Raw genomic sequence first — 24,421 nt, 5'->3', positions numbered from 1 at the left:
CCCCCCAAGAACGGACCAGATATTCCATTTCTCAGCCTGGGGGGCAAAACTCTTCTTGGGTGTCCTCCTGGATTCTCAGCTGACATTAGAATACCACCTGTCGGCTGTGACCAGGGGGGCTTTTGCCCAGGTTCGCCTGGTGCACCAGTTGCGGCCCTACCTGGACCGGGAGGCACTTCAAATGGTCACTCATGCTCTCGTCACCTCTAGGCTTGATTACTGTAATGCGCTTTACGTGGGGCTGCCCCTGAAGAGTGTTTGGAGACTACAATTGGTCCAGAATACGGCCGCATGAGCGATTATGGGTGTACCTAGGTACACCCATGTTACACCTATCCTCCGCGAGCTGCACTGGCTTCCCATCGATCTCCGAACGCACTTCAAGGTGCTATTCATTACCTTTAAAGGCCTACACGGCTTAGGACCTGGATATCTACGGGACCGCCTCATGCCATATACCTCCCAATGACCCATAAGATCTCACAGGCTGGGCCTCCTTCGGGTACCGTCGACCGGGCAATGCCGGTTGGTGACTACTCGGGGGAGGTCTTTCTCTGTAGCTGCCCCAGCCCTGTGGAATGATCTACCCACAGAGATCTGGACCCTTCCCACTCTCTCGGCCTTCCGGAAAGCCATTAAAACCTGGCTGTTCCGGCAGGACTGGGGCTGTTGACCCCAAATACGGTCCAGCCCCATAGAACAGAGTGCATGGTGTTTCCGGGGTGGGACCTTGCTGATGGCGGCAGCTTAACAAGCTGCCCCCAGGTTTCTGTTGGTGTTATCTGCCTAAATACCTGGTAGATACCTCATTCTTCAGGCAAAGAAGAGTGAGAGAGAGATCCAGCTGGTAAGAGCTTTTCTTTGAAGTTTGCAGCTTTTTTTTTGCTGCAAATGGAAGGGGGGGCTGACCAAAGGCTGAATCACATCTCCGTGCCAGAAACCCCGGCTGTATTTATTACGGGGCAAAGTAAGGATCCCCCCACTTAGGACAACTTTTGATATATTTATTTGAGATTAATACAAGCAGAGTCCGTACCTGAGAATCTTATCTGCCTTTTTTTTAAAAAAAATCCTAGCTTCTTTTTACAAGAGCTTCCTTCGTGCACAGGTTTTTTTTTTCTTAAAAAATAAGCTCCTAAAATGGCGATTGTGCCACATTCCTAACTATCCGGCAAAGAACAGTGAAAAAAAAAGATCAAAGGAACAGCCAGCCGTATGACTACCAGACGAATGGGAAAACAAGGTACATTGCAACAACCTCAATAACCACCGGCCATTGACCAAGGAGTTGTGGTCTGAACTCTTTACAGAAGAGAAAGAAAATATTTCACTATCTCAAAAAGTTCAAGAACGATATAATTTGCCTGCAAGAAATTCATATCAAATCAACTAATCAAAATATTTGTTCAACCCCGAACTTGGTCAATATTTTGTGACCTCTGCTATGGAAAAGAAAAATGGTATAGTTGTATACTTAAGAAAAGACATTAAGGCTGAACTAATTGAAGCAGATCCCTTTGGAAGATATATCGCATTAGACCTAATTCTAGAAGGGAAAAAGACTTGATGGACGACTTCGAATTGAGAAATGTTTGGCGAGAAAGAAACGCAGAGGCATATGACTTCACCCTTTTTTCTGATGGACATCAATCCCTTTCAAGGATTGATTTTATACAAATCACTAATGATTTATTTTCTAGGGTGAAGAAGACAAAGATTGCGGTGAGGGTCCTTTCGGACCATAACCCAGTCTGGACGGAATTGGGAAGGGTAGTGCAGGCAAGAAGGTCTTGGAGGTCGAATGAGAGTTTATTTAGATATGAAAAGTATATTAATGATTGTAAAAAATTGCTATCTGAATACTTTGTTCTGAATACGAATAAGGGTACATTCATGGAATTTGTAGGGGATGCAAGTAAAGCGTATATGAGAGGAGTATTGATGAATATAAACAAAATACATAGACATAAACAAGGACAAAAACGAAAAGAATTGGAAGAGGAAATTAAAAGAAAAATTTGAAATGTATCCAAATTGTGTTATAGAGGGAAGGAGGTGTCTTAACAGGAGGAGATTTAAAAGGCATTCCGGGAATTTTTTTTACAGAATTGTACAAAGGGGATAAAATTAAGGGTTTAGATATAGACAGATACTTAGATAAAGAGATAATACCCCGGGTTAGAGAAGAGTACAGGCAAAAGTTGAACCAACAAATAACCTCTGGGGAAATCCTGCAGGTAATCAAACAACTAAGATAAGGAATAATGTAAACTGCTTAAAGTTTGTGTAACGGCAAGAAGCTGAGTTCAACGTAGAGACTTTACTGACTTTTTTCTTTTCTTTTTTCTTTTTTTTAAAAATTTCCTTGGTTTTAATATACTTTAGACTGTGTTTGATAAAAAGCTATACCGTGTACGGGCTCTGGGAAGTTGGGGGGGGAAGGGAGGTGGGGTCCTAGGGGGAAGGGGGGAGGGGGGAAATATAGTATGTGCTAGATTTTAAAGTAACATGATTGCACTTGTATACTGTTGCTTTTTTAATTCTAGTGTAAAAATAGGAAGCTGAATATATTGATAGATAGTAGAAATACACCGAAGGGAGGAGCAGAAGGAAAGAAGAAAGAGGGGTAGAGAGGGTGGGAGAGAGGATCGGAGGGAGGGTGAGATGGAAGGGAGGGAGTGTATTGGGAGAGAGGAGTGATAGAGGGGGAGGGGAAGTAGGGTAGAGGGGAATGTTGTAGGGGAGAAAGGAAAGTTGGAGGGGGGTGAAAGAAAGGGTGTATGGAGGGTTGAAGTGGTATATTGGGTTTGTATTTTGGGGAGTATTGTTGACAAGGATGGCTGTGTTTATTGCTCAATGTCATATGGCCCCGGTTATGCACAGTATATATGTGACTGTATGAAATGAAAATGAAAATGAAAATAAAACATTTACATAATAGAACAGAGTGCATGGTGTGTTTTTTAAATCTATCTTTTCTTTCCTTCTATTTTATTTTTTCTTCTTGATTTATTTTGTACTGTAAGCCGGCCAGAGTCCCACTGGATTGGGCAGTATATAAATGCTATTAAACTTATAAACTTAAACTTATAACTCCATATTCGGGGAGAGACACTCGCTCCTGTGCAGCACGATCACACCGCAGGTTTTCAAAGCCACACTCTTGATTGGCTCGCAAACATCACGAGAGACGGCTTCTGAAGGAGGACAAACAGCGCTGTAGCTTCGCCTAAAGAATAGCCGTCTCTGTAGGGACGAGAATGTCACTATCCCAATCCGTTGAGACAAATATTTAATCTCTCAGTTCGATGCTTTCGGAAAGCAGAAAGCCTAGATATTCAAGGGAAGACTTATCCTACTCACGATAGCATCGGGATTCTGCACTATAGCTCACAACGTCGCTATGCAGTAGTAAATTGAAAAGATACAATATGGAAAAACTGAGTCATTAAGCTGTAAATCCTGAACTAATATATTAAGGAGTAAGTCTTACTGAATTGCACATGGTTTTACATGTATATGCGGGGCCTCCAAAAAGAACAGGCGCGGGCACGACGGCGGGAACTCATGCGGTGCGGCCGGCATCTTTGACATGTTCAGGGACCTTGCAAGGTCCCTGGACTTGCCCAAGATGCCAGGCCTCCAAAAAGAATGGGCGCGGGTGTGAGGGCAGGGGCAGGAACTTACGTGGCGCGCCCGGTGTCTTTGACATGTTCGGGGACCTTGCAAGGCTTTTGCAAGGTCCCTGAACTTGCCCAAGATGCCAGGCCTCCAAAAAGAACGGGCGCGGGCGTGAGGATGGGGGCAGGAACTTACGCGGTGCACCCGGCATCTTTGACATGTTCGGAGACCTGCCATTCTCTGAAGTCCTTGGCCGGAGAAAGGGGGAACCTTAAGAACCTGCCGCCTTTGCTCGGCTGCATGGGGCAGGCCTGAAGTGTCGCTTTGCCCGGGCCTTGCTGCTTTTTGAGCCTCGGTCCAAGTACGGTGGCGGCGGCGGGAAGGGCATGCTGCGGGAGGATGGTGGCGGCCAAGGGAAGTGAGGATGCTGCGAAGCAGGAGTGGAAGGGAGAGAGAAATTCAGGAGAGGGTGACTTGCCAGTTAGCATCGAGCAGGCAAAAAAATCGCCCTTTTGCCCAGCAGAAAACCTGCCGGGATTGCCGTGCGAAGTGTGACTTCCCAGCTCTTGCTGCTCCCAATCTGGGGTTTTTGGCTGAAGCCAGGTGTTCCAAAACAAGTTTCTCCTCCTAAAATCACTAATTGGATTGTTAATATGTAGTTAGTTAGTTGCGGCTTCCGATGATCAAGTTTGACAAAGCTCTGCTTGAAGACTCCGCAGGTTCGTTTTTGATTTTGACAGCTGAGGTGCAGTTCACTCAACATGTCAGGGTATAAGGAGTGTTATATATGCAAATGTTCCCTGTTACCAGCTCTCTGATTGGCTGGTCATTTGACAGTTGCTTTGGGTTCGAGTATAAATACCCTGACAGTTGCAGGGACGTTTTGAATCGCTTGTCATCTCGCAATAAACATCTTACTCTCTGATTCCATGGCTCCTGCGTCTTTCCCTCACACAACACATATGTAACAAACATCATTTCCATAACTCCTTGATGATCCTTTTTGGGGGGTGGGGTGGGGGGTTGTGAATGCTTTATTTTCATGGCACCTCAGTGCAGCTCAGAAAGCAGCAAAGATCCCACTATCCCCCACCTCTTAATAGCCCCTCTTCCCATTCATGTTTCTGCTGTGCCACGGCAGTCACTGGCACAGTCTCCCACACCCTGCAGCTGTCGCCCTCCACTTGGCAATGCTCACACATTTTATGATTTTCAAACACTTTGTACATTTTTCTGTGTACAACAATAATACTTATATATTTGTTTTTTAAAAGGATCAGAAGCGGACCTTCCGTGGGAGGTTTCCTAAGCCTCCCCTGCTATTCTCCGAAGTCCTTGGGCGGAGAAAGGGGGGAACCTTAAGAACCATCACCACCAGGTGGTGTATGGCCTTAAGTTTGACAAAGCTCTGCTCGAAGACTCCGCAGGTTCATTTTTGATTTTGACAGCTGAGGTGCAATTCACTCAACATCATTTCCACAACTCCTTGATGATCCTTTTTGGGGGATGGGGTGGGGGGTTGTGAATGCTTTCTTTTCGTGGCACCTCAGTGCAGCTCAGAAAGCAGCAAGGATTCCATCCCCCACCTCCTCTTTCTCCCTCTCTTTCTCTTTTTGGGGGGAAGGAGGAAAAAGGACAAAAAGGAGAACGAGGGAGAAAGAGGAGGTGGGGGATAGTGGGATATTAAAAATTGTCCAAAAAACCTGACGATTTCCATACTACTGCTAAGAAAATTATGACACATCAATAAAATTATAGGAGCTGAGTTTAACTCAAGAGAAACTTTTCTAAAGGTAGACAGTTATATAACAATTCCACAATTCTGAAAGAACAAGCTTGTTCTATATGAAATTTAATGCTACAGCAGAATGAAGTAACACTGAAGATAAGTGCAGGTAGTCCTCAATGCACGACCACAATTGAGCCCAAAATTTATGTTGTTAAGTGGGAAATTTATTGAGTTTTGCCCCATTTTACAATTTTTCTTGCCACATTTGTTAAGTGAAAAAAAATTGTTTTAATCAACACCCCCCCCCCCCGGTCAATGGTGTCCCTCTTTACCAATGTTAAAGTCTGGTCACCTTAGACTAGGGACATAAACACATAATATTGAGATGACAGGATGAAGCTGAACATTTTATAGAGAGATGGAAATTGAAAAGATTCCATAGTTGATGACCACCTAGTTGAACATTAGAGAGCGATGCTTAAGCCATAGTAAGCATCTTCTTACATCTACTATGTAATTGCTTTCTCTTGTAACTGTACTTTTAGCTTTCTATTTCACTTTATAATGAATAAATTAACGCATTTTTATATATGTCAGTGCCAGCGACGTGTAGTCACTAGAGGCAAGGGAGGCGGAGCCTCACCAGTCTCCTCAGGAAAAAGAAAGAAATTTAAATATTTTTTTTAAAATAATTAAAGCTAAGATAGTTGCTACCAGATTCCAGGTCACAGTGGCTTGGTGTCTGCTTAGTGTTAACCAAAGCAGGAGGCGAGAGAACTCGGGGCCTCCTTTCCATAAGGAATTTTTCGCCTTCTAAAAGTTAAGAAAGAGTTAAAAGGCAAAAAAGTTCAGATGCAAAAGAGGCACTAATTCTTCCGCCTCCTGATCTGGAAGCAGCGAATCATGTCTTCTTGAGCACGCTTACGTTGGGCGGGGCGTGCTTCAGAGGAGAGAGGAGTGGGAGAGAAGGAGGAGGCTGGCTCTTTGCTGCAGACCTGGGCGCTTGGCGGCTCCCGCGATGCAAAGTGCCCCACTGTCCCCGATGCTGCCGCCCGCCCATTGCCCCGGCCTGCTTCTCCAGGCTCCGCCACTGGAAGTCCCGGATCGCCTCTGGGGGAAGGCTGGGTGAGAAGCAGAGCGAAGCTTCTCTGCGGCCTCCCGGTGCTGCGCAGAGGCTCTTGCAGGAGTGCGTGTCAGCGGCCGGCGGCCTGGAGCGGCCCCGGCTGCGAGACAAGGCAGCACTTAAAGCAGCCGCCGCCGCCCCTCCTTCGCCCGGTGGGGTGGTGGCGGCGGCAGCGGCTGCTTTAAGCGCTGCCTTGTCTTGCAGCCGGGGCCGCTCCGGCCACCGACCGCTGGAACGCGCTCCTGCAAGAGCCTCTGCGTAGTGCCGGGAGGCCATGGAGAAGCTTCGCTCCACTTCTCACTCAGCCTTCCCCCAGAGGCGATCCGGGACTTCCAGCAGCGGAGCTTGGAGAAGCAGCGGACACAGGCCGGGGCAGCGGGTGGGCGGCAGCATCGGGGCACTTTGCATCGTGGGAGCCGCCAAGTGCCTTTGCTGAAGACCCGGGCACTTGGTTGCTCCCGCGATGCAAATTCCCCCCCCCGCCGAGGCCGACCTCTGCCCTGCTTCACTGCTTCGCAAAAGGATGCCCAGCTGAGCCTCACCAGGTATAAACCTCACCACACGTCACTGGTCAGTGCGTCAAGTCTGTGATGAGGGCAGTCTTCAAAAATCAGATTTCAATGGTGACAACCATTTGGAGTTTTTGAATAAATTCTAAAGTTACTTTAGAATAAGGTCAGAAGTTTCTTTCTTTTTCTTAGTTTTGATTTGATTTGGCTTGTATTACTACAGCCAATTAAGATTTATTTTTTTGGTTTCTCTTTTGATTTTTTCTTTTCCCACTGGTGTAGGCATGTATTGTTTAAGAAACAACAACAACAATTATTATTATTATTATTATTATTATTATTATTATTATTATTATTATTATTATTATTATACAATTGTATCACAGCGGCCAGTTGTTTCGCCGGATTTGGCATTGGTTACTAGTCGGGCCCCACCCAGGGGCCTAGGACGTCGTAACGTATTTTCGTAATATGCGTGCAGATCCAAGCAGTGCGGCTTTTTGCATTTGACTGATGGTGATTTTGTCAATATTTAACTGTTTTAAATGTAATTCCAGTGCTTTTGGAATAGCACCCAGTGTGCCAATTACCACTGGAATTACCACTGCTGGTTTGTGCCATAGTCGTTGAATTTCGATTTTTAAGTCCTGGTATCTTGCAATTTTTTCATGTTCCTTCTCGGCGACCCTGCTATCACCTGGTATTGCGATGTCTATGATTGTGACCTTATTTTTCTCAACCAGTGTGATGTCTGGTGTATTATGCGCCAGTATTTTGTCGGTTTGTATACGGAAATCCCACAAGATCTTGACCATCTGATTTTCGGTGACTTTTTCAGGCTGATGTTCCCACCAGTTTTTTGCTGTTTTGATATTATAATTTTTGCACAAATTCCAATGGATCATTTGTGCTACTGAATTGTGCCGCAATTTATAATCAGTCTGCGCTATTTTTTTACAGCAGCTGAGTATGTGATCAACAGTTTCGTCAGCTTCTTTGCAAAGTCTGCATTTGGCATCATCAGAGGATTTTTCGATTTTGGCCTTAATGGCATTTGTGCGGATAGCTTGTTCTTGCGCAGCCAGGATTAGTGACTCTGTTTCTTTCTTTAATGTACCTGTTTTTAACCATAACCAAGTTTGTTCCCTGTCCACTTTATCTTTTATTTTTTCCAGAAATTGACCATGCAGTGCTTTGTTCTGCCAACTCTCCATTCTTGATTTTATCACATCTTTTCTGTATTCTTGTTTTGTCTGTTGGGCCTTCAGTAGATTTTTGTTCTTTACTTCGATGATTATTATTATACAATTGTATCACAGCGGCCAGTTGTTTCGCCGGATTTGGCATTGGTTACTAGTCGGGCCCCACCCAGGGGCCTAGGACGTCGTAACGTATTTTCGTAATATGCGTGCAGATCCAAGCAGTGCGGCTTTTTGCATTTGACTGATGGTGATTTTGTCAATTTTTAACTGTTTTAAATGTAATTCCAGTGCTTTTGGAATAGCACCCAGTGTGCCAATTACCACTGGAATTATCACTGCTGGTTTGTGCCATAGTCGTTGAATTTCGATTTTTAAGTCCTGGTATCTTGCGATTTTTTCATGTTCCTTCTCGGCGACCCTGCTATCACCTGGTATTGCGATGTCTATGATTGTGACCTTATTTTTCTCAACCAGTGTGATGTCTGGTGTATTATGCGCCAGTATTTTGTCGGTTTGTATACGGAAATCCCACAAGATCTTGACCATCTGATTTTCGGTGACTTTTTCAGGCTGATGTTCCCACCAGTTTGTTGCTGTTTTAATATTATAATTTTTGCACAGATTCCAATGGATCATTTGTGCTACTGAATTGTGCCGCAATTTATAATCAGTCTGCGCGATTTTTTTACAGCAGCTGAGTATGTGATCAACAGTTTCATCAGCTTCTTTGCAAAGTCTGCATTTGGCATCATCAGAGGATTTTTCTATTTTGGCCTTAATGGCATTTGTGCGGATAGCTTGTTCTTGCGCAGCTAGGATTAGTGACTCTGTTTCTTTCTTTAATGTACCTGTTGTTAACCATAACCAAGTTTGTTCACTGTCCACTTTATCTTTTATTTTTTCCAGAAATTGGCCATGCAGTGCTTTGTTCTGCCAACTCTCCATTCTTGATTTTATCACATCTTTTCTGTATTCTTGTTTTGTCTGTTGGGCCTTCAGTAGATTTTTGTTCTTTACTTCGATTAATAGATGTTCTTGACTTTCTTTTAAATAATCAGCCAGTGCATGTTTTTCTTCTTCAACTGTTTGTTTTACTTGTAATAATCCTCTGCCACCTGATTTTCGGGGCAGATACAGTCTATCAGTATCACCACGTGGATGTAAACTGTAGTGCATTGTCATTAGTTTCCTGGTTTTTCGGTCCAAAAGGTCCAAATCAGCTTGTGTCCAGTTAACTATACCAGCTGTGTATCTTATAACTGGTATTGCCCAGGTATTTATGGCCTTGATTGTATTTCCACCATTCAATTTAGATTTTAAAATTTTCCTAACTCTGTTGGTGTACTCTCTCCTGACAATAGTTTTTACTTCTCCATGCTTGATGTTATCCAACTGCAGAATGCCTAAGTATTTGTAGGCTTCATTTTCTTTGCATTTAATTAATTGGCCATTGGGCATTTCAATTCCCTCACATGCAGTGATTTTGCCCCTTTTTATGGATACAGTGGCACATTTTTCCATGCCAAACTGCATTGAAATATCGGTGCTGAATACTCGGACTGTGTTTGTCAATGATTGGATTTCTATTTCTGACTTTCCATAGAGTTTCAAATCATCCATATATAGTAGATGTGAAATTTTTTCAGCTTCTTTGGCTGTTTGGTAGCCTAATTTCATTTTTTTTAAGATTACTGATAGTGGGATCATTGCGATGATGAAGAGAAGAGGTGAAAGTGAATCACCCTGGAAAATTCCTCGCTTGATATTAACCATTCCGTAGATCTCATTCCCTACTGCCAACTCAGTTCTCCATTGTTTCATCGCGTTTTCAGTAAAGGATGTAATATTTTTGCTAATTGTTTCTAAGCATTTTATGATCCAACTATGTGGCAGTGAGTCAAATGCCTTTTTGTAATCAATCCAGACCATATTCAAGTTCGTTTTTCTGTTCTTACAATTTTCTAATATCATTTTATCAATTAGAAGCTGATCTTTTGTGCCCCTACTCCTTCTTTTGTTGCCTTTTTGCTCTACTGGCAAGATGTTGTTTGTTTCCAAATAATCCATCATGTTATCTGCAATAATGCCTGTGAGTAATTTGAAGGTTGTTGGCAAGCATGTTATTGGTCTGTAGTTTTCAGGTGTTGTTCCTTTAGTTGCATCTTTCTGAATCAAGTATGTTTTTCCAGTTGTCAACCATTCATCAATTTGGCCCTTTTGTAAAATTTCATTCAGTTGCCTGGCCAATATTGCATGTAAACTGGTCAGATATTTGAGCCAGAAACCATGTAATTGGTCCTTTCCAGATGATGTCCAATTCTTTACCTTTTTAACTCGATTTTTGACCATCTCAGTTGTTATTTCTAATACTTGCATTTGTTTGTTGCCAATGCTTTTCTCAAAGTCATGTATCCACTTTGCTTCCTTGTTGTAGTCCTTTGCATTTTCCCACAATTCTTTCCAGAATTCAACTGTGGCCTGTTTTTCTGGTTTTTCACTTTTGGTGTCACCATTCACATTAAGACTTTGATAAAAACGCCGTTGGTCTGATTGAAATTGCTGATTTTGTTTATATTGGATGATTCATGCCTCATATCTTTCAATTTTTCTAGCTGTTGCTGTTATCAGCTGTTTTACAATCTCTACAGCTTCATTGATGTTTCTTGTATCCAATCTATATCTTCTGATTAGCTGATCTATGATTTTGTTGTTTTTAAGCCGTTGCTCATGCATGTTCTTTAAGTTACTAGCATCTGCCCTTAATTTTTTGATTTTTTGTTCTAAACGGATTTTCCACTTTGGCTTTGATGCTTTTTCTGTTGTGTGACTAGGTACTTTAATTTTAATGCCTAGTTCATTAGTTACTATTACAGCTGCGCTGTACATTAACTGGTTTGTTTCCAAGATGGATCCCGGTTCAATTGTTGAAAACACTGCATTAACCATTTTCATGATAGGGGCCAAAATTTTCTTAGGCACAGTTTTTAGTGATGGTAAACGTTGCCTTTCCTCATTAAGCAGAAAATGCTCCATGATCTTATCCTTCAATTCTTTTTGTTTTTGAGTTAGTTCATCAGTTGGTTCAGTGATAACTGGTTCTAGTGGTGGTGATGTTATTTCCTCCCCGAGAGCTTCTTCTGGGAGTTCTACTATAATGTCTTTAGTTGTGTCTTGAATATCAGTTATTTCCGCTTGTGATATTGTTTTTTGGGTTTTGCAATTTGCCTGAATTTCCTCATGTTCAACTTCACTAAACACTTTATTCCGTATAATAAATCGCCTTTGATCTGCTAGTCATTGTTCACTAACATTTGAATCTGGATATTGTTGTTTCCATAATTCATACATTCACTTTAAATAGCCTCTTTTTTCTGGCTCTGAGTTGTAGTAGCAGGTCATTACAACAACCGGGGTGGCACAGTGGTTAGGGTGCAGTACTGCAGGCCACTTTAGCTGACTGTGATCTGCAGTTCAGCAGTTCAAATCTCACCGGCTCAAGGTCGACTCAGCCTTCCATCCTTCCGAGGTGGGTGAAATGAGAACCCGGACTGTGGGGGCAAGTTGCTGACTCAATTTGCTAAAAAAAATTGTAAACCGCTTAGAGAGGGCTGAAAGCCCTATGAAGCAGTATATAAGTCTAATAAATAAATAAATAAATAAATAAATAAATAAATAAATAAATAAATAAATAAATAAATAAATAAATAAATAAATAAATAAATAAATAAATAAATAAATAAATAAACAAACAAACAAACAAACAAACAAACAAACAAACAAACAAACATTATGGCATGGTTTTCATCTACACTATATTTTTGTCGTTTTGTTGGCTGGTCCACTTGTAGCCCACTTGTCGACGGATGTCCAGGGACCCCAACATCCGCCGCGGCCCTTGTTAACCCGCGCGACAACCGATGCGGTATGGAATTCTTATTTTTTTTTTCACCATATTGTATGGGTTGGCGGGTTTTTTTTTATGAGACCAGATGCCAACCTGACCCCAACCCTCCTCCTTTCTCATCCGGGCTTGGGACCGGCAACGGTGGAGTTGTTGTTGTTGTTGTTGTTGTTATTATTATTATTATTATTATTATTATTATTATTATTATTAAAATAATAATTATAGTCAAATGAAAATGGATATATGATGATGGTGATATGTATGAATATTTGAGTTAAAATGCTCGAGTTAACATGAATTATGTTTGTTGACTATGGAAGAGATGCACAAAAGTCTATTTGTAACCAACTGATACACTTTCTATAGCATGTATGTTGTATTTGTTTTAAATTAAAAAATAAAAAATTTTAATTAAAAAAAAAGATACACAGTGCAAACCTGGGAATGGCAATTGTCTAGACGCCACATTCAATCATTGACATATACATTTTCTAAAATCATATATATGTTTGATATTCATTCATTTATCACATAGAAAGAGATAGACAATTATACTCACCATTGCCGTGATTCATAAAGAGATTATTTTCTCTTTATAAAGATCTTCCTGTTATTAATTGCTAGCTATATTTCAAACTCTGTGGATACTATAAAATACTATAAGAATTGAACTGTGTAGAAAATGTATGTTGTATATTGATATTATAAAGGAATACATCAAATGACAACTGTTAGCATCCCTAATCTATTAATAGAAATTTATTTTGAGATATTAGATTCTGGGTGTGTATGTTTCAAATCATTATTCAGCTCCAAATCTCAAATCTTCAGGATCAACATGTTACCAACTGTAACCAGGCTCTGCTCCAGAATTACCCAACTGCCACCAAGTCAAATTAAATAAAATATATTGTTTTCTTAAATAATTAAATTAACAGATTGCTTCTTTAAATCAAATTAAATCTAAAAATAAAACTAAAGAAAAATAAATGTGGTAAAAAAGTTGCAAGGTTAATATTTCAAATATTAATATTCATGTGAATGAAAAAAAAGTAAGTGTTAAAATATATTTTTTCTATCTTTTATAATTGTACACATTCATCACATCTGCAAACCATCATGAAATGAAAATAGAACTGAAATGAACTCAATGTTATTAAACAATATATTTGATTTCTCTTTGGTGTACTTTTATTTTGCTTGCCACTGTATGATCATCACTGCATGTTTTAGGCCAATCTATTGCCTGAAAGAATTATTGTGCAGATGGTCAATGGATTGCTTAAGCAGGCAGCCAACCATGTAAACAAGGATTCCGATTCAGATTATTACCCTATTTCAGTAATAAAACAAAACCCTTGGAAAAATAGCTTGCCAATAGTGCCAGTCTTCAAACAAAAACTCAATTTATTATCTAAAATAAATTTCATTGTCTGATATTTTCTTTTATAGTAGGAAAAAGTATTTTAAGCTGGGACTAAGTTAAGGTGACCAGATGTCCCGCTTTTGGCGGGACACCCCCGCTTTTTAATGCATTTTCCCGCGTCCCGCCCGCTTTTTTAAAAAGCACACTTTTTTTGGCGCTCGCAGCTCCCGCCCATCAGCTGCTAGCTTGCTGGGCTGGCTCATCGTTCTGTTCTCTATCCTACCTACCTACAAATTTAAGCCAGCCCAGCCTGCCGCTCACTGATTGGATTGGCCTGGACTCCAGCCAATCAGTGAGCTGGCTGGGATGGAAAACGCGGCGTGCTTAAAGTTTTCCATCCCAGCCAGCTCACTGATTGGCTGGAGTCCGCTTAGCATGCCGCATGAGTCCCCCGCCCATCCGTTGCCACTCGCATGGGCGGGGTAGCGTAGCGAGTGAGCGGGGAGCGAGCTCGCCTTTCCAGCTCCACTTCCGGACAAGCTGTGGGAAAACCTCTGCGAAAAGTGCCACCTGGGGCCGCCGCTTCTTCTCCGAACTCAGAGTAAGTGACGGGCGGGGCGAGTGGGGGGGGTGGCGGGATCGCTGCCCGCTGCACTAGAGCTGACTCACCCCGGGCCGGGCGGGCTGGGAGGCTCTGGGCATCCGGGCGGGAAGAGCGCAGAGAAAGGCAGAGCGGCGCTCGACACGACTCTGCTATTTCTGCTGGAGGAGTCCCTAGATAGGGAAGGCGGGTGGCGAGGCAGAGCAAGGGAGCGCAAACGGCGGATCCCGGGCTCATATGCAGAGGGAGCTCTCCAGGCACAGGAGCGCTGGAAAAGTGCTCCGCTCATGCACCCACCGGGACGGAGCACACTCGCTTGCTCGCTCCAGCCCTGCCTGCCGGCACGACTTTGAAGTGTTGGCTTGCCGCTTGCCTTCCACGTCGGCCCGCGCGGAAGGCAATCCAGCCCTTTCAAAGTCATGCTGGCAGTTTAGAACTCGCCCGCCATTCAGCAAAACATCTTTCGCTGAAAGTGCCAGCATGAGTTTGAAGGGCTGGCTTGCCGCTTGCCTTCCACGTCGGCCCGCGCGGAAGGCAATCCAGCCCTTTCAAAGTCATGCCGGCAGTTTAGAACTCGCCCGCCATTCAGCAAAACATCTTTCGCTGAATGGCGGCTGAGGGGCACGCTAAAGTGCCGGCATGAGTTTGAAGGGCTGGCTTGCCTTCCATGTTGGCCCGCGTGGAAGGCAAGCCGCACTTCAAAGTCATGCCAGCAGTGGGAAGCCTTTGCTGGCCCGATAACAGCTCTGAAGTTGCTTTCCTTTCTACTAAAGCCCCTGCTCAGCAAAGCAAGTCCGGGGAAGTCCTTTGAGCCAGCTAGAAAAGGTCTGCCGCGAACTGGGAAGCTGACGCACCCCCCTCCTCAATGCCCCCCCTCTGCAACCCCGGATACCCTCTGCCGCCGTGCCTGAAGCATGGGAGCGCTCACCAGCCGGCAGAACGCCGGAGTGGAAGAGGTGGATGTCCTGTCCAATTCCCTCTACAGATACCCCCCAAAATCTGGTAAGACGGAGCAAGCGGGGAGGGAAATATGCGAGAGGTTTGCGGGGAGTCCCGCATGGCAGGGTTTTGTGCGTGCTCCGTACTCTGAGTTGAGGGAATGGCGAACAGCGGCTGCAACGCCAGAGTTCGGCTAGGTGAGAACTTTAAGGCGAGCGGCGGGACGGACCCTTGCTGTCAATCTCCCCCCCCTGGGCTTCCTGGGAGGAGCCTACTGGTGGTGGCAGCAAAAAATCAGCTGCCTCCGAATTCCTGGCTACGTACCTGTTTAGAGGATCTTCCATCTGACGTCTTATCAGGTTTTCTTATCCTTCAGGCAAGAAGGAAAGAAGAAACTGTTTTGCTGGCAAATGCTCTTCGATTTTTGCAGCTTTTGTGCTTGCAAGGAAAGGGGGGCTAGCCCAAGGCAGAACGGCTGTCCGTGCTGGGAACTTCAAACTGCCTTGTGCAGGACAAAGTAGGTCTCCCCCACTCTGTTCAAAGTTTTGTTTGATTTAATCTTATCACGAGCTGAATCCGTTTGCGTGGACAATAATTGTTTATCAACATTTTAGCTTCTTTTCTTTTTCTCCTCCGAAAAATTATTTACTTAGAGGCTTTTAAAATGGCGCCGAACAGGCTGGTTTCTCCGGTAATAACGAACACTTTTTGCTAATCCTCACAAGAATTCAAAACAAAAGAGATTGCTTATCATATGTTTTGGTTTCACAATAGAAGAATTTTACTCCTTCATTAACCTTGCTTATCTGGAAGTTAAATGGTGATGAATCTGCTGAACGGTCTTGTTACAATGTTTACTCACTGAAAGTTTTGCCAAGCCTTAAACTTCAAAATAAAAGCCTCTTTACTTAAAGCTGCATATTCAGGCAATAGAGTTTTATTAACTGCAGGCAGATAAATTTTGAAATTGCCTCAAAACCAAATATTAACTTGAAGTCGTCACCCTCTACTTCCAGGGGCACATCCTCAGTGCCTGGCACAAAGCTGCAGCCTCCACTTCCTACGCCCCCTGCTGGGGATGTGTTAACGAAAGAATTTTTCCTGAGTAATATAAGCGAGGCTCTTAATGCACAGACAACTAAAATGGAAGATAAGTTTAGAGATAATAGAGAGGAGAGAAAAGAGGAAATAAAAGAAATGAAAGAATAAATTAAAAGTGAAATAAAAGGACTTAAACAGGAGCTGTATGAGAAATTTGACGCTAAGGTTGATAAAATTAGAGACGACATGCTGAGTCAGGTAACTGTATTAACAGAACATATTTCTGGAATGGAAGATACTCTAGAGGTTCTTAATGATGCCAATGCTAACTTGACATTGAAAACAGAGGTGGTGGAACAAAAAGTGGAAAATGCTGAAAAAGAAATTATTATGATACAGTACCGACAAATGGAGTTCGCATTAAGAGTAAGGGGGCTGCGTGAGGAGAAACAGGAGAACCTGAAACAGATCCTATCGGAAGCTTTTGACCGCCTGATGGGAAGACCAGGGACCAACCAAGACTGGCAAATTGACAAAGCTTACCGCGTTAACTCCTGGCTGGCAAAGCAGAAGCAGCTTCCTCGAGACATCGTCATATATTTTACTACAAGAGAGCTTAGAAATATGGTACTGCAAGCGTCTTAAAACACTAAGCTTCAAATTGGCGGTCAAGACCTGGCTGTTTTGAAAGAGATACCACCTCAAATGTTAAGAGCCAGGAGAGACTACGCTTTTTTTGGTCGAAGAACTCAGAAATCATCAGATACAGTATAGATGGGATGCACCATTTGGCATCATATTTACATTTGATAAGCAAAGGTACCGCCTCAACTCTGTATGGAAAGCCCGAGATTTTTATTATAATATATTGAAGGCCGGACACCCTGCACCATCTGGACCTAGGGAAACTACACAACCACCAGACAAGATGGAGCATCTCTCTTCTCTAGAAGTGCAAGGTGCTATGGAACCAAGACCTAGCCGCATGACTACTAGACGTATGGAGAAACAAGCTAAAAAGCAACAGCATCAACAATCATCGGCCATCGATCAAGGAACTACAATAACAAATCTGGAAGCAGTGGGAGGAGCTAGACCTAAGGTTAAACAGGCCGTGCAGGAAGCTCTAAAAATGCTTCAACCAACCAAAGATGACAACTAAGATTTTAACATGGAATGTCAACGGACTGAATTCTCCACAGAAGAGGAAGAAAATATTTCATTATCTCAAACAGTTTAAGAACGATGTAATTTGTTTGCAAGAAACTCATATCAAGTCAACTGATCAAAAATATTTGATCAACTCAAAACTTGGTCAACATTTTGCAGCTTCTGCTATGGAAAAGAAGAATGGTATAGTTGTATACTTAAGAAAAGATATGAAAGCTGAATTAATAGAAGCAGATCCCTTCGGAAGATATATTGCTTTAGACTTAATCTTAGAAGGGAAAAAGACATTACTTTTGGGAATTTATGCTCCCAATCAACAGCAAGATAGATTCTATAGAAATCTTCATGCTAAATTAGTACAGTGGGACTATAGTTCCTGTATACTATTGGGTGACTGGAATGGAGTGATAGACACTAAGAGAGATAAGAAGATTTCCCGCCTAAATACCAAGATGCGAGCAAAGTTACCCAAATCTTTCTTTGACATTATGGATGATTTTGAATTGAGAGATATTTGGCGAGAAAGAAATGCAGAGGAATATGACTTCACTTTCTTCTCGGACAGGCATCAATCCCTTTCAAGGATTGATTTTATCCTAACCACTAATGATTTGCTTTCTAGGGTCAAGAAAACAAAGATTGCAGCTAGGGTCCTTTCGGACCATAACCCAGTTTGGATGGAGTTGGGAAGGGTAGTGCAGGCAAGAAGGTCTTGGAGATTGAATGAAAACTTATTTAGATATGAAAAGTATATTAATGATTGTAAAAAATTACTATCTGAATATTTTGTTTTGAATATGAATAAGGGTACATCTATGGAATTTGTATGGGACGCAAGCAAAGCGTATATGAGAGGAGTTTTGATGAATATAAATAAAACACATAGAAATAAGCAAGGGTTAAAACGAACAGAACTGGAAGAGGAAATTAAGAGAAAAGAGCTGGAGTTAACAATGAACCCAGACGATACAAAGGTTAAGGAAGCTATTAACATATTAAAATCTCAATTTGACATGTTGATCTCTGACCAGGTAGCTACTAATTTATTATATGCAAAACACAATACCTTTTGTAATGCAAACAAACCTGGCAGATGGTTAGCTTATCAGATTAGGAAAAAAAGGAAAACTCGAAATATATCTAAATTGATTTACAGAGGGAAGGAGGTGTTTCAACAGGAAGAGATTCAAAAGGCTTTCTGGGAATTTTTTACAGAACTGTATAAAGGGGACAAAATTAATGGTTTAGACATAGACAAATATTTAGACAAAGAGAAAATACCTTCAGTTAGAGAAGAACACAGGCAAAAATTGAATCAACCAATAACCTCGGGGGAAATCCTGCAGGTAATTAAGCAATTAAAGTCAGGGAAAGCACCAGGTACAGATGGCTTGACAGCGGTTTACTATAAAAACTTACAGTTAGAAATGGTAGAACCTCTTAGAGAATTATTTAATATGATTCAAACCGAAGGTAAAGTCCCTCCATCTTGGAAGACAGCGTTTATATCTTTGATACCCAAAGAAGATCAAGATACTACTCAACCCAAAAATTATAGACCTATTTCATTACTGAATGTAGATTATAAAATTTTTACTAAAATATTAGCAAATAGGTTAATGTTGGTCATTCAACAATTGATACATACGGACCAAACAGGTTTTATACAAGGGAGACAGATGAAAAGTAATGTTAGATTAATTATTAATGCATTAGAATATTTGGGAAAGAACAACCAGATCCCTGCTGCGTTTATATTTTTGGATGCTGAGAAGGCCTTTGATCGAGTTAACTGGCAATTTCTGCTGAAGATACTGCAAAAAATGCAGATAGGAGATAATTTTTTACAGTCAATTAAAGCAATATACCAACAGCAAACAGCACAAATCATAGTCAATGGAAGTTTAACAGACTCTTTTCAAATTGGAAAAGGTACAAGACAGGGCTGCCCTTTGTCCCCATTATTGTTTATTATAACTTTGGAAGTATTGTTGAATAAAATACGGGGCTTGGATGGTTTAAAAGGGATCAAGATTAGGCAGCAAGAATATAGAGTCCGCGCTTTTGCGGATGATTTGGTCATAATATTGGAACGACCGCAGGAATCCAGTATGGTTTTAATGAATACGATTAATCAATATGGTCAAGTGTCGGGCTTTAAAATAAACTTAGGAAAAACCAAAATATTAGCTATAAATATGAATATTAAACAAAAGGAAGAATTAGGAGTGATGCTAGGATGTGAGGTAGTTAAAAAAGTCAAATATCTTGGAGTTAACATTTTAACTTCAAATGGGAAATTATATAAGCATAATTATGAACCACTTTGGCATAGCATACAGACAGAGATGAAAAAATGGGAGAAATTGCACTTATCTTTGCTGGGTAGGATAGCGGCAGTGAAAATGAACATTTTACCAAAATTTTTATTTCTTTTCCAAATGTTACCTATACTTAAAAAAGATGCGAACCTTTTAGAATGGCAGAAGGGTATCAACAAATTTGTGTGGGCAGGAAAGAAACCGAGGGTAAAGATGAAAATAATGCAAGATGTACGTGAGAGAGGAGGATTGAAACTACCTAATTTAAAACTATATTATGATGCAGTGGCTTTATCTGTAATTAGTGATTGGACTCATTTAACCAATGATAGAATATTGAATATTGAGGGACACGATCTGGTATTTGGTTGGCATGCTTACCTGTTATTCAACAAAAAATTGGATAAGAATTTTAAAAGTCATATTTTAAGAAATGCTTTATTGCGGGTTTGGAAGAAATACCAATATAAATTAAATGACAAGATACCCATGTGGGCAATTCCTAGACACGCAATTGAAAATATGAATACAGCACAAAAACAGGACAGAATTACTTACAGACAGCTTCTTACCTCGGAAAGGGGGGTATTACAATTAAAATCTTTAGAGGTATTAAAAGAGGAGAAGGTAGTTCAAACATGGTTCCAGTATGGGCAATTACAGGCTAGGTGGAAAATAGATCAAAAAATTGGTTTTATCCAAGTTGAGGATAATCTGTTTAAACAAATAAGAGATCAAAGCTTAATGCATATAAAGAGGATATATAATGTATTAATACAGATGGATTCGGAAACAGAATTAGTTAAAGATTGTATGATAAAATGGGCTCAAAATATTGAGGAACCAATAATGTTGGATACATGGGAAAGAATCTGGGTAAGAAATGTGAAATTTACACAAGCTCAAAATCTGAGAGAAAATTTTTACAAGATGTTCTATAGATGGCATTTAGATCCTAAAAAGTTGGCTTCTATGTATCCGAATGTACAGCCTAAATGTTGGAGGTGTGGTTCTCTCGATGCTACATATTATCATATATGGTGGACCTGCCAAAAGGTTAAGGCATTTTGGATAAAAATATGGTGGGTCATGCAAAATGTTTTTAAAAGAAGGATAAAGTTTATTCCTCAGTTATTTTTACTAGGTATATGTACTGACTTTACAGTGGTAGAGACCAATTTGATTCTGCACCTGATAACTGCAGCAAGACTGTTGGTGGCGCAATATTGGAAGAAGGAAGACTTGCCTACAATCCAAGAATGGACATTGAAAGTAACAAACTTAGCCGAGATGGCGAAAATATCGGCATATCTCAAAGATCATTCAAATGAGAGATATAAACGAGACTGGAAAAAATGGATTGACTATATACAAAATAAATACGGGACTAAGAAATTCCAGTTAGCCTATGCTTAAGATCAGAAATGATTTAAACTGTTAAAAGTCAGTTCAGTAAGAAGAAGCTAAGGTCAATGTAGAATGTCATTAATTTCTTTATTTCTTTTTTCTCAATAGATTTTAGACTGTGTTAGTTAAAAATCCATACCGTGTACGGGTTCTGGGAAGTCGGGGGGGGGGAGGAGGAGGGGGGGTGGGGGTGGAGGGAGGGAGGGGCACACACAACAACAAAAAATGTACTTCAATGTCTTAATGATTGACAAATGAGGACATATTTGTGTTTTTTTTTTAAAGAAAAATAAAAAAGTTCTGTTTAAAAAAAAAAAATCTCCCCCCCCCCTTGTGCCTTTTCGCAGCCATCCCATCGTTCTCCCGCCAGTGGGGCTGCTCCTGTGATGGGGTCCCCCCCCCCGTGGCTGCGAAGGAGTTTCCCGAGAGTTTTAGAGGGTCAGGAGTACGACCCTCATTGCAACGTCGCCATTTGCAAGCTCCGGCTGCTTGGGAGGGTGGTTATTTATTTATTTTTTTCTTCTTGCTTCCACTTTCTTGCCGGCTTGCAAGGATTGTGGTGGCGGCTTGGATGGAAATAGTGACATTCGTGGCATCACGCTTGGGGTTAAAAACTGCTTTTCGTTCGCGGCAGCAACTGTTCTTTGAGAATTCTTGCTTGAAAAAACAGGACTCCCTCACGCGGTCCTGAATTGAGGTCCATCTCCCTCCACCCCTAATTAAAAAGCCCCTGGTAAATTCTTGCCTGTCCTGTGCCACTTGGCATGCCTGCCTGTTTAGTTGTTACTGCGCTGATTGAATTCTAAAATACCCCATCAATCTTCCGATGTAACATTTAACCATCCCCGCTGCTAATGAGAGGTCGCCCCTTCGCCCGCTGAGTTGGAGTCGGCGATGGGACGCGCAGGGTCAGTCGGTGGCTCTCTCGCTCGCTCCTCCCGCCGTGGCGCCAGCAGCAGTGGGATATGCTTGGGGAAGGGACAGCCAGAACCACCTTCCCGGATTTGTGCTCCAGCCGTCGCCACCGCTTCTGCTGCTGCTGCAGCAGCCACCAGAGACTCCTTCCCCTCCGCCGCCCACATGGAGTAGGGAGTGAGCACGCAAAAGGAGAAAAAAGGAAAGGGCGATGGCTCCAGGACACAGCGACCCGTGGGAGCGCCGGAGGAACCGGCGGATGTTATAGCTGCTTTTCACTTCTCCGCCTCTTCCTGGGGATCGTGGAGGAATCTTGGTCTGGCATCATTGAGGAGAACCTGCCGCGCGCCTGTTTCGAGGCTCATCACTAGCAAATACCCACCGCTAGAAGATGGGTTGGGTAGCCTGGGTCTTCTCGGGCCAGGATCGGACCTTCCTGGCTGCCTTTGCCACTGCTGCCGCTGCCACTGCTTGGCAGGTTCTCATCAATGATGCCAGACCAAGATTCCTCCACAATCCCCAGGAAGAGGTGGAGAAGCAGGGCGGAGAGAGGAAGGGAAGCTGCAGCTGAAGGGAGAGACGCTCGCCCCCGTGTTCAGCAAAGCAAGCCCGCTGGCGGCGCCTGTGCTGTGGTGGGAAGCGAACTGCGGGTCCCCCCCTGCCGCCGCCGCCTTCTTTACCTCTGCCTCTTCCAGAGCCCGGGGTGGCTGTCAGGGCGCTGACGGTGGAGCGGACGCGGCCAGTTTGTTACTGCTTCCAGGGATCGAGACGGACGAGGGAAGCGGTGGTGGCGGACATCGGACGTCGGCAGTAACTGTAACGACCGCTCGGGCGAGGTGCAGAGGAAGAACGGAAGGTCCCTCCTGCCCGCGACGACGGCTCCAGCCATGGACGAGCAGGCTGGCCCCAACAACAACAACACGCTGCTCTTGCCACCACCTCCGGGTGGGAAGCAACCACGCCTGTGTGGCGCCTGTGTTGCGGAGGGAAGCGAGTCCGTGAGGCATGGTTGCTTCCCACCCGGAGGTGGCAGCAAGAGCAGCGCGTTGTTGTTGTTGTTGAAGAAGACGCCGGGGCCAGCCTGCTCGTCCATGGCTGGAGCCTTCGTCATGGGCGGGAGGGACCTTCCGTTCTTCCTCCGCACCTCGCCCGTGTGGTTGTTACAGTCGCTGCCAACATCCGACGTCTGCCACCGCCGCTTCCCTCGTCCGTCTCGATCCCTGGAAGCAGTAACAAACTGGGCGCGTCCGCTCCGCCGTCAGTGCCCTGACAGCCACCCCCGCCGGCGGCTACCGGGCCTCGCTGGAGTCAATTGCAAAACTGCATTCAGCGCTTTGAGGACCTGAGGCATCTTGGGAAATGCAGTTCCCTATTGGAAAGAATGGAGTAGCTGCGAATTTGTAACAACAACAGAAGATAATAACTTGGTGCTTCGCAGGTTACGAAAATCTCAAGTTTGATTTGCACACTGTTTTTTAAAAGTTAGATAAAGAAATTATGCTGTGAAAGCGACTAGAAAGCCGCCCCCCTCCCCTTCCTGTATGCGAGAAAGGGAAGGAGAGGAAGGAAGGAGGGAGGGGGGAAGGAAAAGAAGAAGGGAGGGGGTGAGAAGATGGAAGGAGAAAAGATGGATGGAAGGAGAAAGAATGGAAGGAGAAGGAGGAAGATGGAAGAAGAAAGGAAGAAAAAGAAGAAGGGAGGGAGAAAAGAGGGAAGGAGGTAGGAAGAAAAGGGGTAGAGAGGGAAGAGAGGGAAAGAGCAGAAAGACAAAGAGGATGAAGTTGATAGGCAAGAGGAAGGAGGAAGGAAGGAAGGAAGGAAGAAAAAGGGAGGGAGTGAGGAAAGAAGAAAAGATGGAACTAGAAAGGAAAGAAGGGTGGGAAGGAGGAAAGGGGAAGACAGGGAAAGAGCAGAAAGACAGAGAAGGTGAAGGTAGATAGGCAGAAGGAAGGAAGAAGGAAGAAATAGGAAAGGATGGAAAGAGGAAGGAACAGAAGCGAAGAGGAAGAGAGAAATGGAAAGCAGAAAGACAGAGAAGGTAGATAGGCAAAAGAAATGAAGCTGAAAGAATGGAAGGAGGAAGGAAGAGAAAAGGAGGAAGGGAGTGAGTGAGGAAAGAAGAGAGGATGGAAGGAGAAAGGAAGGAAGAGAGGGAAAGAGCAGAAGACGGATAAGGTGAAGGTAGATAAGCAAGAGGAATGAAGGAAGAAGTGTGGTGTCTCGAGGAGGGGGAAAACATTTAGTGACCAAAGTTACAATGGCATTGAAAAAAGTGACTGATGACCATTTTTCACACTTAGCGACCGTTGTAGCATCCTCATGGTCACGTGATCAAAATTTTGTTTGGCAACAGATTCGTATTTATGCTGGTTTCAGTGTCCTGGGGTGACCTTTTGATTAAAAAAAAATTTTTTTTAATAAAGCCCCCCCCCCCCCGGTCAAGGGCGTCCCTCTTTTCCAATCTGAAAATCTGGTCACCTTAGACTAAGTCCTACTAAACTCAACATAACATTTCCCCCTTTTTCATTTGCCCTCTATTTATTACATCACAAGATTCAAAAGACAAGATCACT

At 43.0% G+C, this 24,421-nt stretch overlaps 1 protein-coding gene across 1 annotated transcript in view; it reads left to right on the top strand.

The window, feature by feature from the left end:
• LOC148043647 (uncharacterized) overlaps positions 1-24,421 on the top strand; it is a 51,393-nt gene that overhangs the window by 3,544 nt on the left and 23,428 nt on the right. The gene's annotated exons all lie outside the window — the stretch shown is intronic.

The sequence above is a fragment of the Thamnophis sirtalis genome, unplaced genomic scaffold, assembly GCF_051295495.1.
Source record: "Thamnophis sirtalis isolate CommonGarterSnake01/CBP01778 unplaced genomic scaffold, rThaSir2_p1.2 scaffold_11, whole genome shotgun sequence".
In the NCBI taxonomy this organism is placed as follows: domain Eukaryota; kingdom Metazoa; phylum Chordata; class Lepidosauria; order Squamata; family Natricidae; genus Thamnophis; species Thamnophis sirtalis.
Note: the sequence above shows the minus strand (reverse complement) of the source record. Positions and strands in the feature narration are given on the sequence as shown.